This window comes from Misgurnus anguillicaudatus, chromosome 10, assembly GCF_027580225.2.
Source record: "Misgurnus anguillicaudatus chromosome 10, ASM2758022v2, whole genome shotgun sequence".
NCBI lineage: Eukaryota > Metazoa > Chordata > Actinopteri > Cypriniformes > Cobitidae > Misgurnus > Misgurnus anguillicaudatus.
In genome coordinates, this window is record NC_073346.2 from 20,103,808 (window position 1) to 20,120,563 (window position 16,756).

Consider the following 16,756-nt stretch of genomic DNA (forward strand, 5'->3'; position numbering starts at 1 on the left):
CTGCTGACACGATTACAGCTGCTCCTGAGTTGCATGTTATTTGTATACTTTTCTGTTGTGTTGCCGTGTGCGTTATTGAGAACGTAAGTGCACAATATTATGTCAATGATGGTATTGCATGTGTCTTTATTTGTTTAGTTAACATAATAGTGTTTCTCTTAATTATAGTTCAGCATGCTCACGTCTTCTGTAATGATAATAACGTGCTGTTAATATATAATTTAGAAACAAAAGTTAATATCTTGGTTTATGCATGTGGTGTACATTTGTTAATTATAATCCCGTTTAGGATTAGTTTAGTTTTGCACTCGCAATGGTATTTGCTGATTTAAATGTTGAAGCGCGTTTCATTGTGCCGCTGGCGCCACCAGTCTGTCACGTGACTGTTGCACCTGCATATTGACGATATGTTCATTTGTGGTCTTAGACTGACATCTAGTGGCCAATAGATATAACTGCATTCCTTAACTACATTGGATTATAGTAATTTCCATTACTAATCAGTATTGTTTGTTGTTGTATAGCAGTTATTTATTGCATATAATTATTATACTTCAGAGTGAGTAGTTACTTATTAATCTTTAACCTGTGTATATGTGTAATTGTTATGTACAGGTTATATTTACATATTCTGTATTTCTTTATTTACAGAAAACACACACACACACACACACACACACACACACACACACACACACACACACACACACACACACACACACACAGCTTGGGTAGCGCCAGCGAATAACGCACACGTACTTCACAGGACACGTAGAGGGACGTGTTCACTGCCATTAGAAAAACTGGATAGACTTTTTGAGTAAAAAATGTTGTGTGAATGTGTGCAGATGTGTGTTTGTGAGAGGATCAGAGAATGAAACCTTTCATGTGTCCCAGTCCAAATCAATTCTGATCTTCTGGAGTTTATCGTTACTGAGAGGATGGTAAGTGATTGTGTTGTAGATTATATTTCATAATGATCACTAACATTTCCAATTTTCCAAATATGATTCTTACTTCCCCTGACAGACTTTTGTATTATACCAACAGTCTAGTCTGCACTCTTGCTAACCTCAGTGTCCCAGCAGTGTGATACTGAATTAAAGCCCTTAAAACCTTGAATAAAAGGTCTATCACAAAATCTCTCTGGATTATCAGGAAGCTTTGAAAACAAAGAATCAGCTCCACTGTATTCATCTTCACAATTATAATAATCATCATCACCATATTTTTCATGTTCATCAACATTAATGTCTGCATTTTCATCCATGTCTATTTCTGAAACTTGATAATCGTCGTCATCATCAGGACTGTTGTCACTGTTGGTGTCATCATCCTCACATAATGTGATTTCTTTATCATTGACTTCTGCTTCCTTTTCTTTATCTTCATTTCTTTCTTCTTTTTCCTCTTCTTCTGCAATGTCTAGATCATGGGCGAGGCTAGCCCCTTTTTAGACCCCTAAAACTTGGAGCAAGAAATGTATTTATTCTAGCATTTTAGATTGGTAGCAGAAAACAAGACATATTTTGATGCTGTTTTTGGGTCCAGAATAACAGGACCTAGAGAAAGGGATCATTAAAAAAATTATACAAAAAAGGATGCTGAATGGTGACAAAAACTTGTGTAAGCTTAATGTTATCGAAACTACCCATTTAAAATGGACTGTAGTCATTATATAATTATATAAGTATCAAGATTATTTCTGTATGGATTTGCATTAAACATGTTATATGCTTACCGGTAGTTTATGCGGTTCATACCCAGTCAACAATTTGATCTCTGAGTGAAGTCATGATGAGCTCACAAGATCCTCATAATGTGGTTACAATGTGTGGATCACAGTGATCTTAAAGTATCACCACAAGCTTTCAGTTGCTTATTTGTGAATGTGATTATTTATGGGAGGCCGTTTGAGACGAAACAGCGAGACGCTCGCGATGCACAATGAAACACTCGCGATACACAGTGAGACGCTCGCTATGCACAGTGAGACGCTTGCAATACACAATGAAACACTCGCGATACACAGTGAGACGCTCGCGATGCACATTGAGACGCTCGCGATGCACATTGAGACGCTCGCGATGCACAATGAAACGCTCGCGATGCACAGTGAGACGCTCGCGATGCACAGTGAGACGCTCGCGATGCACATTGAGACGCTCGCGATGCACATTGAGACGCTCGCGATGCACAGTGAAACACTGTGAAGTAAATGAAGTTTACGCGAGCTTTCCTAGTCAAGATAATTGCGCGTGCACGCTATTCTTGAGCAGCCCTAGAGGTCGAGCGTGGATCAAGTCGATCAAAGTTAAAGAGAAAGAGCGGTTTGTGTTAAAAATGTATGAATAATTTAGTTCCGACTGAAAATGATAATAGCCTACTGCTGCAATAAACAAACCCATAAAATGGCTGGAAAGTCCTTATGGATTAAATCCTTTCATGCAGCAAAAAAATTAAAATCTATTGTCATATTTTAAAACGATCACATTAAAGCTTGAAACAACGTCAGAAATGATAACCTATTCCTGGTGGTTAGTGCTCTCAAGAGCGCATTAAGCGATCCGGGTTCAATCCCCGTCGATACTCATGTGGCTCTATTTTGCTTCTACTTTTCTGTATTCTTTATATACTGTACTATTTAAACAACACAGATTTTAACTTTTAAAAGACAATCTGAGGTTATTAGAATGCCAAATTTTAAACCTATACAACCTATAAATAGGTCTACTGTCTTTACTTATTTTTATTAGTAGTAATATACTAAGTAACCTATATAATAAATATTTAGCAGATGAATGATTTTAATACATTTAACTTTAAATGTATCTTAAATTAAAAGTTTTTTATTGGGGGGTACATTTCAAAAGCAGCAACTTGAGTGGACAAAAAAGTAATAGGTGAAAATAAAACACAAATATATTGTTCATAATAAGAGTAGTTGATTTAAGCATTTAAAGCCAGGGTAGGCAGGAATTATCTAAAAAACTTTTTTACAAGTTTGTCTAAACTGTCTTTATATACAAATGCATAATTAAAATGTAAGTACTCTGAAAAAGAGAGTGTGGAACTCGAGTGTCTGTGGACCTCTCATGACTGTGTTAAACACAGTTAATTATTTCCATCCGGGACGAAACATATGATTAGCTTGCTCAAATATCACTCTCTCTCGCGACCATGGCTCCACCCGTTATAATCGTATGCTATAAGTGTTTCATCTCATGATGTTAGCTGCCAAAGAAGTTGACTGGCAGTGAGGAGAGCAGTGTCATCTATCAGCAGCACAGCTTTACTCCTGCAGACAGAGGCGCGGGAAGATATTTTCGGTAGGGGGTGCGGGGGGGTTATAGAATATAGTTATAGAATTCTAAGTTTGTTCACAAGCTCTGTATTCTGCAGACCACTCTACCTATGTCTTCTTTTAAAAAAAATCACTCGCCCCTCCCATCCATAAAGTAGCCTACAGCTTAGCTGACGGGGCATACAAACTATATAGCCTATTGCAACATAGTAGAGAGATTCTCTGCCCAGGACGTTATTTTCCGCTACTATCCTTGGGCCGGGCCGATATAAGCATATTTTTAATCATTACTTTATTAGCCCAATTGGGGAGAAAGCTATGCCATAATCAGAAATATTATATATATATACTATATTCAGGCCAAAGTAACAAATGTCTCCAAAAAGTTACACAAATTACAAATTACAAAATGATTTGTAAAAGTTACAAAATGCAACGCGAGTCAGGTGCGGAGTCTCCTCTGGCACGCATCACGCACCGGGCATGCTGTGCGGTATGGTGGAGCTTAAGTGCAACATGGAGTTTGAAGATGTAAAGAAAAAAGAAAAACAGGAGAATTAACTTTGAGCAAGTTTGGAGGAAAGTCGGAGGTATGGAACCAGTTTATGTACACATATGCATTCTCACTGGTCCCAGTAGTACGCCTTTTTGTTGTCCTTTGGTTAAGTTTTTAATATTTCTAAACTCTAACATAATAACTTTATTGACATTACTCGAGTTAAGGCGATTATAGTCAGGGCCAGATTAACACTTTGTTATACCCTGGGCAACAATATTCAAGGGCCCCATCATCACAACCCCAGGATCACCATAATATGGTCATATACAGAATATATTACTGTATTATACAGTACACATACTCAATACTTCAAATTCTAACTATCATCAGGTGTATTTTGATTTACAAATATTTAAATGCTCATACAAATGCACTACTATGTCCCCTATCAAAGACATTCACTCACATTTGATGCTATGAAAACAAAACACATCAGCATCTGTATAATCTCCGGACTGTAAAAGTAAGCTGACGGTGTAGAAAAGACCTGGCTAACTTAGCTGAGTTGTCCTCGTCGTTGACGGAATCTGACTTAACAGAACTTTTTAATTAATACACATTTAAGATGACCATGGATTAACTCTAATTTGCACAGTCATTGATATTAAAAGCTTATTTTTTGCATATACAAGCATTGTCTAAAAATGAAAATAGGCTTTTACTTAATTATTATTACAAGACCATCATATAGCCTAATATTAGACACCCAAACCAAAGTGAAGAAAATTATCTTTAATTTGAAGTCTGAACTGAACATCAACGCAGACATGATTTCTCTCACAGAAGTTTAAGATCATATAGGCTACATCTTAAACGTAGATATATAAATGAACACAGAGAAAGTAAGTTTAACACTGTGAAGCACAAGCAAACATGCTGGAAGGCAGCTAAAAACCATCAGGACATAAACACCGGCTTATTTTAATTTTATTGGAGCCTTACCTCCAGATAAAGTAATAAACTGGATTGACGATTTAAATGTTGTTTACTCACATGTGCGTTGTTAACTCTCCGGATTTTATGTTGTGCACTGTCTGCTTCACTCGTTCACTTTTCCACACATGGTCGGTTTGTTTACAGTGTCGCGTGAGCAGCTATACTGCAGGTTCGACTTCATGTGGCGCTAAGCAGACCTCTTGATGATGTCAAAGTACCGCGAGAGCGATTCAAAGCAGATTTCTGCATGTGATAACTGGAATCGCTCTCGCGCTATTTTGCTGTCACTCGCCAATGGGTTCTCTGCTCCCCAGTCACTTTTGCGCCGCTATAGTAATTTGATTTCATACGCCGATCGGATCGCGCAGATACCTGCGTATCACATAGACTACACCACTGTTTATACTTTACATTTTCTGCGTTTCTGATGTCCTTTTCCTTTTTTAATTTCCGCTTCGCGCTCCCACTTAGCTTCTCCGTGTCTCGTTTTTTCTGTTGTACCAACGCCTTGCGTCACGTAATGCTCGGCGAACCTTTGACCCACCTCATGTGGACTGACCAATGAGGAGAGGGTCTTAACCTGAGGCCCTCTCTTCATTGGTCAGTCCGCATGAGACTCAACCGCTCTCAACTCACGTTCAAAGTAATAAGCGCAGCGTCTCTCTTTGCAGCGCAAAAGCCCACGTTGACAGTTTGTTTAATATAAAGCGGCGAGCGGGAGATTACCAGATACAGTATTTTGCTCGTGCCCTTGCTGCCCTGGGCCCTTTGGAGGTCTTGGGCCCCTGGGCAATTGCCCAGTTGCCCGTATGGTTAATCCGGCCCTGATTATAGTGGACCTTTCAATTCACGGGTTTCATTTAATTCTATTTTTACACGTAAATGTAATATTTGTGTCTTTAAGTTTTGTTTCACTTTGCCATGCGTCCTGCGGTGTAAAAATAAGACATTTTTCGACTTTAAAATTCCAAAATCATGTCCTAAATTGTCGGAATATATTCCAAATGTATTAATTTGAATTTATAGACGTTTTACATTAAAATCGATGCATGGGAATAATTTATATAATTTTTTTGAAATACCTTTTAAATTTCGCATGTTCCTTATTGTACATATATAATTTAGTTCCTTTTACGTCGTTTTAATAATTTAATTCAACCGTTTATACTTTCATTCAATAAAGCACATGTTCTGTAACATTTACAAGTGCGTTAAACACCGCAAAACAATTTGGCTATATTTTTAAATATTTTTGAAAAGATGACGAACTAGAAAATCGTTTACTGAACCTAGCTTAGCTTGGACGCATTTTTCCATCGGAATATGTTTAAATATCAAAATGGGCCAACATATTTTGATTAAAATATATTCTAAAACCATGCTAAATTATTTTAAGAGTAGTAGACCTTCTCATATAGGCCAACCACACTCCACAGTTCATTCTTGTTTGTTTTATATGTGTTTCATTGTTGCATGCACTTTTTACGCATGCAAACTAAAATGTTATTTATATAGTGCGACCATTGTAAATCAATGCGAATCATTGTAAAAATGTATTAGCAATACATGCCTTAATAACTAGTCCTCGGGAATTTTGCTTTGTGTGATTGAAAAAAAAAATTATCTGTTGAGACATTGCGAAGCTGATAGATAAACTCATTCGGCGTTCAGTATGTGGCTGTGAGTGTGCGTGCTTGTGTGTTATGCTTATGCCTATTACAGCATATCGGCTGAATGCAATCACGTCTTCAAGACAGAATCTGATAGAATCTGGCTAATACACACTGAAATAAATTAAATCATTTTAAAATTACTAAAATTATCCCTCTCTTCATCACACACCCAAAACATGGCATACAAAATGTCAAATCAAGAGATATTTATAAGATATAATTTTACTGTCATCGCAGTTTTAAATCTCTGCCACCAGGGGGTGCTGCTGCAGCACCCCCAGCACCCCCACTTCCCGCGCCCTTGCCTGCAGATCAACTGCTGGCCTAGAAAAAAATCAAGAGGTCACTGAGAGAATGGTGGGTGGACAGCATCTGAATTCACGCCATCTACTGTAGTACAAGGAATGATTGTGTAAAATGATATATGTTACACATATTCTTGACCAATCATTACATGTTACACAAAACATTTTTGATGGCAAATTATGTGTGCGTTATAGAGCCACCAGTCATCATGTTAAACCCTTGGGGGCAGTTTCCTGGACAGGGATTAGACTAGTCCTAGACTAAAATAAATGTAAGAGCTGTCCAAACTGAAAACAACTTGCACTGACATATCTTAAAATACATCAATGCCCTTTGTTTAGCATCAAAAAGCACACAAGTGAGGTTTTTAGTAAGGCATGTTTGTTAAAACTAGTTATATTTCCTAATTAAACTAAGGTCTAGTCCTGGTTTAAGCTAATCTCTGTCCGGGAAACCACCCCTTGGAGTAAGAGATTTTAAACCATTGGTTTATTCTCACACTGGTAACTTGCTGTAGTTATGCAGCTGTTTGCCAGTAACTTACTGTAGATTTAAATGTATGTTATTTGCTGGCAACAATTTGTTCAAAGTTAAATGAACATTAAACATTAACAAGTCTTTACCTTTACTGAATAAAACTATAAAATAACAGCCTCATGTAAAGCATTCTGGGAAGCAGAAATCCTCATCAACCTTTTTCTGTTGTTTCCTTCAGATTTTGGTTCCCAGAATGCTTTGCATGAGGCTATTATTTTAGTTTTATTCTGTAAAGATAAAGACTTGTTAATGTTTAAAGTTCATTTAACTTTGAACAAACTGTTGCCAGTAAATAACATCAATTTAAATCAATTTAACAGCTGTCAGTAATATTGTAATTTATACAGATTTTTTTAACAGTGTAGTGTTAGGTGTTGATAGATAAACAGAGTTTCATGAATGGTTTCAGGGTGAGGATCAGTTGAAGAGAGGCCTGACATTTTAAGTCTGAAGCCCTACTTGTGTGGTGAACAATAATTGTCTGCAGGACTCTGACAATCTTCTCTGGGACCACAGGCAAAAACATCTAACAAAATGCCAAGAGCATACCATCAAATAATTATACTTTATGTTAGACATGCAGACACCATAAAGACTTTTAAAAATTTAAAGAAAAATTTAACACCAAAGATTCAAATACTGTAGATCTTTAATATAATGTGCATTTTTATGCACACCAAGCATAAAAAAAAACTGACTTGTGTGTGTTGTATATTTAAATTTAATCTCCTTTCTGTATGACAGACAATGTGTTTTTTACATACAACATCTTTGGTCACTACATTAACAATATAATTGTTCAAATTGTACTGATGTTAAATTTAGTATATAAGTTGATTTTCTTTAATTGTTTGACTGATAGTAGTTAAAAAGTCAAATAAAATGTCAAAGGGTCAGCTGTAATATCACTGCATTCACAGTTTAGTGTTAGTGGAAATTAAGCAACAACAGCCTGCCCCGGACCAGGCTAGTTTCCAAGCAGAAGTTTCCATAGTAACCGGGGTTGAAGTAGTTTAAGTTTGTACTGTAACTGCTGTAGAATTAAATTGATATTATGATATAATGACTCCAGAACAATAATGCATTCTTCAGACCCGTGCCCTCCCGCACGAGTAACTACACTCGTAATTGAACGAACTGTCCGTGCATGGTGCTCTAGTTCAGTAAAGTAGGGGATTGCAGGGTCGGTTTGTAAACATTCTATGCACCGAAGAACACTCGAAAGAAAATTAATAATTTCGTCAGAGTTGGCAATAACACACGAGTGATCACATATGAAAAAGCCTATTGTAAAGAATAACAACAAATACCTCATTTTTAAAACAAGTTTGGAAGGAGAAATACACGCGAAGAATATTTGAGCTCTAACTTCCGGTTGCAATGAAACGACTTCCGGACACACTGAAAATGTTTATACTCTCTCACACACGAGAATGAATGTGCACAGGTACAACTACGTGGGCAATTACATAGTAGGCTATATGCAAAGAGTTTCTATTTAACCAAATTTTTTTCATATGCACAGTTTCACTGTGTATCGCAAGCGTCTCAATGTGCATCGCGAGCGTCTCACTGTGTATCGCGAGCGTTCCATTGTGCATCGCGAGCGTCTCAATGTGCATCGCGAGCGTCTCAATGTGCATCGCGAGCGTCTCACTGTGTATCGCAAGCGTCTCACTGTGCATAGCGAGCGTCTCACTGTGTATCGCGAGTGTTTCATTGTGTATCGCGAGCGTCTCGCTGTGTTTCGTCTCAAACGGCCTCCCATAGATTATGTCTGAAAGAACTGATATTTCTATCATTATCTCTTCACTCTTCTTTATGAGGTGCCCCTAGGGACTTTTTTCAGAATTACCATGCATATACATGTACTTTTCCTCTCACATACACATATGAAACCAAATTCATTCACATACTATAATGAAATGCTCACACACATACAAGTGAAATGCATTTACAAACACAACTGAAACGCTCTCACACATACAACTGAAAATATTACATTCAAAAACACAACTGAAATGCTCACACACACACAACTGAGATGCTCTCATACATACAATTGAAAATATAACGCTCACACACACACAACTGAAACTCTCTCACACACACAACTGAAATGCTCTCACACATACAACTGAAACGCTCTCACACACACACAACTGAAACGCTCTCACACACACACAACTGAAACGCTCTCACACACACAACTGAAACTCTCTCAAACACACAACAGAAACTCTATCACACATACAACTTAAACGCTCTCACACACACAACTGAAACGCCCTCACACATACAACTGAAACGCTCTCACACACACAACTGAAACGCTCTCACACATACAACTGAAAATATTACATTCAAAAACACAACTGAAATGCTCACACACACACACAACTGAGATGCTCTCATACATACAATTGAAAATATAACGCTCTCACACACACAACTGAAACGCTCTCACACATACAACTGAAATGCTTTCACACACACAACTGAAACGCTTTCACACACACAAGTGAAACGCTCTCACACACACAACTGAAAGCTCTCACACACACAACTGAAAAGCATTTCATTATGTGTGTAAAAGCATTTCAGTATGTTGTGTAAAAGCATTTCAGTATGTTGTGTAAAAGCATTTCAGTATGTTGTGTAAAAGCATTTCAGTATGTTCTGTGAAAGCATTTCAGTATGTTCTGTGAAAGCATTCCAGTATGTTGTGTGAAAGCATTTCAGTATGTTGTGTAAAAGCATTTCAGTATGTTGTGTAAAAGCATTTCAGTATGTTGTGTAAAAGCATTTCAGTATGTTGTGTAAAAGCATTTCAGTATGTTCTGTGAAAGCATTTCAGTATGTTCTGTGAAAGCATTTCAGTATGTTGTGTGAAAGCATTTCAGTATGTTGTGTAAAAGCATTTCAGTATGTTCTGTGAAAGCATTCCAGTATGTTGTGTGAAAGCATTTCAGTATGTTGTGTGAAAGCATTTCAGTATGTTGTGTAAAAGCATTTCAGTATGTTGTGTATAAGCATTTCAGTATGGTCTGTGAAAGCATTTCAGATGAAACGGAAGCTGGTTGAAGTCTCCAGTCCAGTTGGTGGCAGCAGTGCACCCCAAGAGACCGAGTGTGGGCGAGAGAGAACGAGTGTGCGGGTAAAGGATCAAATAAACATACTGAACCATTTTAACTTGTACGGTAGCATTAAGTTGAGGTATCCTGCAGTTTTTAAATATGCCTAAAAACTTTTATTATCAATTATAAACTATTGTATGGAGTCATGGGATTGGGGGCGTATACAACTCGCCTGCGTGTGTTGCGTCATCAGCTTGAATCGCAGACGCAGAGTGAGGTGGAGCTGAATCAGACAAGAGACATGCGGCTGGATCAAAGTTACGGTATGTGTAAATTATTGTTTTCTTTTAATTCGCCAGTATTAAAATGGCGTTTAGTTAACTAAATGAACACGTTTACTCAAATTAAAGAAGTTAGAGACTAATCAACGCAGTGATTTTATTAGCAGTACACTTGCGGGCAGACAAGATAAGTAGAAATAATACTTCTGTACTTTTACTAGGATAAAGCCATGTTTTGATTAGCATTTGTATTACAAAATTATGGTTAAACTGTAGGGCCATGGTAAATTCGTGGTTACTACGGTTTTTAAAATACCATAGTTAAACTGCTTTAGTGTTTTATGGGTCGTGGCACATCATTATGAGTCCTTTGTTATTGTCACATTAGTTTGTGTTTCTGAGTTTGTAACCGCATGTTTACTCTGTCTCTCACAGGCAGAGGACACACTTGGTATGGCTTGATGGTAAGTGTCTTAGTACTGTAGAAAAGATTGCTTATGCTAACTTGTGTAACCTTTTCATGAACATATAAAATATCTAATAATTCTGTTGTTGTGTGTGTTCCAGGTGTTGTGAACTGGAAGAAATAAAACATTCAAGGCTCCTCCGACAACAATTATCCTCTTTGAAAGTTTTACGTTCGTTGAATGAAAGTTTAATTGACTCCATTTTCATTGTTTTTATTTCATATATTATGTATAATTGTAAAGCAAATTCTAACAACCTGATAGGAAAGCATATGATTTACTAAGAATTTCAGATAACTTTATTATGAAAATCCTTCTTTGTTTACAAGAAAGAGAAATACCAATCTAATGCAATTGAAACATGTACAGTTATGTTCTCATAATGATTAATGTTTGACATCAAGGTAACGATCACTTTAGCCTTCCACTAATATCAGTTTAAAAGGAAAGATTTGATATTGTTAATCATACATCAAGAATAAAACAGAAGACATAACTAGTGAAACGACCTTACAGTACAGTGTGCCAGTGAGGTAGGGTGGCTGTTTAAAACAGACACAGAATGCAACAGAAACATCATAGCAACCACCCATAATACCCTAGCAACGACTTAAACAGACACATAATGCAACAGAAGTAGCCTAGCAACCACACATAATACCCTAGCAATGATTTTTAACAGACATAGAATGCAATAGAAACAGCCTAGCAGCCACCAATAATACCCTAGTAACGACTTAAACACACACAGAATGCAACAGAAACAGACTAGCAACCACACATATACCCTAGCAACAGTCTAGCAATTACATAGAAAACCAAATCTATACCCTAGCAACTAGTAACAGCCTAGCAACCACGCAGAATGCAAAAGAAACAACCTAGCAACCACCCATAATACCCTAGCAACGACTAAAAACACACACAGGAAGCAAGAAAAACAGCCTAGAAACCACCCATAATACCCTTGCAACGACTTGCAGTGTGCAACAGAAACAGCCTAGCAACAGTAGGCAAAAGAAACAGCCTAGCAACCACACAGAATGCATCATAAACCGCCTAGCAACCACCCATAATACCTTAGCAACGACTTAAAGAACCCTAGCAACAGCCTAGCAACCTCACAGAATGCAAGAGAAACCGCCTAGCAACCACCCATAATACCCTAGCAACAACTTAAAGAACCCTAGCAACAGCCTAGCAACCACACAGAATGCAAGAGAATCCGCCTAGCAACCACCCATAATACCATAGCAATGACTTAAAACAGACACATAATGCAACAGAAACAGCCTAGCAACCAAACAGTATGCAAAAGAAACAGCCTAGCAACCACACAGAATGCATCCTCAACCGCCTACCAACCACCCATAATACCATATCAACGACTTACAGAACCCTCTGAAGAGCCTAGCAACAACACCTAATGCAAGAGTATCCGCCTAGCAACCACCCATAATACCCTAGCAACAACTTAAAGAACCCTAGCAACAGCCTAGCAACCACACAGAATGCAAGAGAAACCGCCTAGCAACCAAACAGAATGCAACAGAAACAGCCTAGCAACCACTTATAGAACCCTAGCAACTACACAGAATGCAAGAGAAACCGCCTAGCAACCACCCATAATACCCTAGCAACAACTTAAAGAACCCTAGCAACAGCCTAGCAACCACACAGAATGCAAGAGAAACCGCCTAGCAACCTAACAGAATCCAACAGAAACAGCCTAGCAACCACTTATAGAACCCTAGCAACCACACAGAATGCAAGAGAGACCGCCTAGCAACCACCCATAATACCCTAGCAATGACTTAAAACAGACACATAATGCAACAGAAATATCAACAGATTAAGTGAGAAACTTTTATTTTGAAATCATTCCTCTCGTGCGTTTACCGTAATGTCTAATTTATGTGCACACAGAAAAAAACGGGGGGCTAGTTTGACCGTCTTTTTCGGAGTGGCGGCTGGCTTGACCGCAGTCTCAAAACCTACGCCTGCTCAGGAGGTGGTGTACGCACGTTTTGAGTTAGGAAATGCACAGAAAAAAATTCCTAACACAACAAAACGCACTGACAAACTAAAATAGTATATGATATATTATGACCCACTGTCAGGGCCGCCTTAACCTAATGTGAGGCCCCGGGGCTAAGAGGTTTTGTAGGCCCCCCTTCCCATCGATTTATAGTCTCTTTTTTTAAGTGTAATATCTAGGTAATCTACATCACAAAATGCATTAGTTTCTTTCGAGACATACAACAATGAGTTTTCCCTCTTTGAGCCAGAAAACACCATAATATTGTTATTAACATATCACTGAGCCCACTTGAGCATAAACACAAGACACTTTATTTAACAACCACACACAGCAACTTGTGGTGATAATAAAACCAAAATGTGTGAAAGTTTATATGTTTATAAGCTTTATGTTTATATAGTTTTTGGAATATAATTTGCAGAAAATTGCCACTCACTAACTAAATGCTCACCACAGTTTTAAAAATATAATAAGTTAAAGTTAGTTTTAAAGTGAAAATGCATTAATGATAACAAAAGATAAGTCTTTATAGACAGAATCTTGTTTTTTTAATCAATTTATTTTGTAGGCTACTGAAGATATAGTATGCATTGTATTTATAAGCATGTAAACCGACTAAGTATGAATATGCACAAAACAGACAGGGAACATACCATAAGATCTTTAGATAATGAGATTATAATGGTGCTATCAGGGGATGATCATTTGAGATGGTTTTGTCGCTCTTTACTTTCTTAGACTTGCACCTTTACCGTTGCGTCTCTTTCTCGTCTTTCTACCAACAGATGTGTGTACTGTGAGCTGACGTCGCGTCAAACTACATCGCTCCAGCTGCGCACGCGTCACTGATATAAACGCGAGTAAACTTAAACTTTATAACAACTAACAGCATTATGTGCGGGAACTCCTTTCTTAATTTAGCGGCACAGTTTCTTGTGCACGGGTCAGAGACTTCTGCATGCCAGAGACTCAGCTGAACGAGCACAGAGAGCGAACGAGCGAGCGCGCGCACGAAAGAGAGAGAGAGACCTGCACCTCACTAGTGCATTATGAAATTTCAGAAATTACTCTTTCATTTGTTGGTGGATTATTTCCCGTTTCTCTGTCACACTCAGTCTAACGTGCAGGAATGTCAAGTTGACAACGCGCACTTAATTACATTACGCAGGATAAAAAATATGTTACGTCTGACATTTTATTTCACGTTAAGTTACAACGGACCAATCAGCAGCCATGTAACGTGCAATTAGAGTGATTGACAGAAAACCCGACAAGTTACAAAACAATATGAGATTTTCAGCTCGTCATGAACGCAAACTTGGGAGGCCCTTGAACTTGGGAGGCCCCTGGGCTTCAGCCCAGGTAAGCCCGTGCATTAAGGCGGCCTTGCCCACTGTAAAAAACAACAACAACAATAGTATTTATAAACTTAAGTTTTTTTTTTTGCAACATGAACTTCAATGTTTAATTTGTGTGATTTTACCAAAGCATTTGATTTGTATGCATATGTATTGCGAGCCGTTTCAGGGCAGAGCACGTGAGCGGATCGGAGCGTTGAGCGGTGCGGTAATACCATCAGAGCGCCTTTTTCCGAAAATTCCGCTCGCTGAACCCAGAACGACGCCCTTTGATAATTTGCTAGTTCGAGAATCTGTAAAAACGTCTAGCAATAAGTTATGGAATTCAAGCCTTATACATAAATGTAAAGTAAAAATCAAAGTTAAGATTGGACAGGAAGAAAACATTAAAAGGGAGTGCGGAGAGACTGTAAAAGCAAATATTCATCCTGGAATCTGAAGCGGCACATTGCAAGAAGGCACAAGGATGTGCTACGAAAACATGGTAATAATGCATCAAAAGGTAAGCTAGTTACATACCATTCGATGATAAATAAATAAATGCACATGAATAGGTGAGGTAAAATGCTTGTGTTGAATGGAGCCATAAATCCGATCATGATGACATGCGGACAAAATCATGGCCACGAATTATCTTTTATGCAACATTATGGACACTTCTTTTTCTTATTTAGTCTAAAGTATGGCCATAAATTTAGAATTTGTTCCCAATATTCAACAGTTTGTTCCTTGGAATTAATTATTATAATATTTCGTAATTACTATTACAATTATTATTACTTCAAATTATGAATTAGCTTAGCTAAAACATGTGGATGTCGTGGAAACAAATTGTTAATTTGAATTATATCCGGAGCTCCGTATCAAACTGGATCTAAGACACAGCTAACAAACAACTGTATGTAAATACAGAACAACACACTACAAACGTTACTACATCATTTTAAAATATTATTTAAAAAAAATTAACTGAACCATTAAGCAGACATAGAATTTAGATGTAGGCAACAGTAAATAATAATAATAATAAATAATTATTCTTCTAAATATCAATTAATAATAAAAATAATAAGAAGAATATTACAAATTGTCATCCAATTATTAATGTGTCTTTAATCCCACTCTTTAAACTCCCAAATAAAACAATTTTGTTTCTTTTCACTTCCCCGGATTCTCTTCTTTGCCGTCTTTCGTGTGTCAATGGCGTAAAATGAGGGCGTGGGGGAGGCGGAGACTTGAATTTATATGGGCGTGTTATTCTAATGACGATCGTTTTCAGCCGCGGCATTTATGAAGGGCAGATATTGGCTGAATCCGAAATCGCATACTTACTGTGTAGGTACTGAATTTCATTGGGTACCTACTTAACGTGCGCTAAGGCAGTATGTACGTTCGCGTTAAGTATGTACAGCATTCGCCATGTTGACGTTATCATGTGACATATGACGTAGTAGACTTGTTCGAGTTCATGCGGAACCACAAGAACCGACAGGAGGTTGACATCACAATACCGCGAGAGCAACTCGAAATCTCCGTGTGATTTCTGGAATCGCTCTCACGGTACTTTGATGTCATCCAGCTGTTGGTTCTTACAGCGGTGCATAAACTCGAACAAACGTAATAACAGACATGAAAACGTATGCGTGTGTATGAGGGACAGGTGCACTAACACCTGATTGCATCAGTAACTTGATCTGTAACAGTGTTACAGATATATTACACATTATTTGTAGGGGACAAAATAAGTAAAACAAGCAAATTGTAATTTAATATCTATTGTCAGATGACAGCTGTGCTTGAATACAAACTAGACAATGCAGCCAATGTGATTATACATTTTAGTGAAGCAATCAGGGGCGTTGCACAAGATCTCGGGCCCTATGCATAGGCAGTCCTGATGGGCCCCCATGCCACACCCCCATAATATATTCCAGACTTTTAAGGGCCCTCTCTTCCTTTGGGGACCTGGTAATCAGTACTGGTTTTACCCCAGTCCGACGCCCCTGGAAGCAATCTCTTTTATTTACTTAAAACGACAGGAAACATGAATAAAAAATGAATGAATAAAACCTTCACAATAAACTTTCCCATATGAAACAAAACTTTATTCAAATGTATTTTTCTAACAAACCATCACATATTTACTGTCAGCTCAACACAGCTGTGACAATTCTACAGCTTTATTTTCATGAATCAGCTGAGCACTTTAATTGTGGT

At 37.8% G+C, this 16,756-nt stretch overlaps 1 long non-coding RNA gene across 1 annotated transcript in view; it reads left to right on the forward strand.

Moving 5' to 3' along the window:
• The window catches only part of LOC129447943 (uncharacterized), a 102,179-nt gene that overhangs the window by 78,445 nt on the left and 6,978 nt on the right, over positions 1–16,756 (forward strand). The window lies entirely within an intron of this gene.